Source organism: Etheostoma spectabile, chromosome 18, assembly GCF_008692095.1.
Source record: "Etheostoma spectabile isolate EspeVRDwgs_2016 chromosome 18, UIUC_Espe_1.0, whole genome shotgun sequence".
Classification (NCBI taxonomy): domain Eukaryota; kingdom Metazoa; phylum Chordata; class Actinopteri; order Perciformes; family Percidae; genus Etheostoma; species Etheostoma spectabile.
The window spans coordinates 1,333,487-1,333,769 of record NC_045750.1 but is presented as its reverse complement, the minus strand read 5'-3'; the positions used below and the strand labels follow the sequence as shown (position 1 = coordinate 1,333,769).

General features: G+C 36.4%; 1 protein-coding gene across 1 annotated transcript in view; it reads right to left on the bottom strand.

Moving 5' to 3' along the window:
- The window catches only part of man1a1 (mannosidase, alpha, class 1A, member 1), a 190,749-nt gene that overhangs the window by 13,262 nt on the left and 177,204 nt on the right, over positions 1 to 283 (bottom strand). The gene's annotated exons all lie outside the window — the stretch shown is intronic.

Genomic DNA, 283 nt, shown 5'->3' with positions numbered 1-283 from the left:
CCAAGCTCTTTATGTGCTTAAAATATCACTTAAACCCCCAGGGCGGATGTTCACTAAATATAAAAAGTTTAATAAATTCACCTCCTCAAAGCTTCCTTCCTGAGATTGTGTTGTTTTTGTAAAAAAGCCTGCTTTAAAAATGCAGCTTTTTCACATGTTCAAAGTTGAAGTGAAGGGCCTTATTTACTTTAAAGTCTAAATTTCATGTGCAATATGAGAACATCATGAGGCCTGAATGAGGAACAGTGATCGAGACGCACAACAGAAAGAGAGAATGACAACA